This window comes from Corvus brachyrhynchos, unplaced genomic scaffold (assembly GCF_000691975.1).
Source record: "Corvus brachyrhynchos isolate BGI_N302 unplaced genomic scaffold, ASM69197v1 scaffold79, whole genome shotgun sequence".
Lineage (NCBI taxonomy): Eukaryota > Metazoa > Chordata > Aves > Passeriformes > Corvidae > Corvus > Corvus brachyrhynchos.
Window position 1 is genome coordinate 123,889 of NW_008240023.1, and position 463 is coordinate 124,351.

Here is a 463-nt window from a genome sequence, read left to right on the forward strand (position 1 = left end):
CAGCGCTGCCACCCAGCCCCGCACTCATCACCCCGCTGCGAAGGGATGAGCTCCGCGGGTTGAAACCCTGCTTTTCCTCTGCCATGGATTGCAGCCCCCCTCTCTGCATCAAACCCCAAAGCCTTGGGAAGGACAAGAAGCATCTTCCTTGCTGGCTTCCTGGCACAGAGCCAGCCCGATGCCTTCCCATAGTTTTCCACGGGGATGATCCACCCCAACCCAGGAGCTTGCACGTGTCTAGCAGACTCCCAGGGGCTCCCGGTAGCCCCTTCCCAGGCTGTTTCTGCTCCGTTTTTATTAGGCACACATGTTTGTACTCGTTACTTTTACCACCCCAGCAGCCGTCCAGGCTCCGGGTGTGGCTGTGCCCTTCCAGAGCAGTCCTGGGATGCAGCAAGGCATGCAGCCCAGCTCCCTCCCCACCAGAGCCAGAGCCAGCTGCTGCCTGTTCCTAGAAGGATAA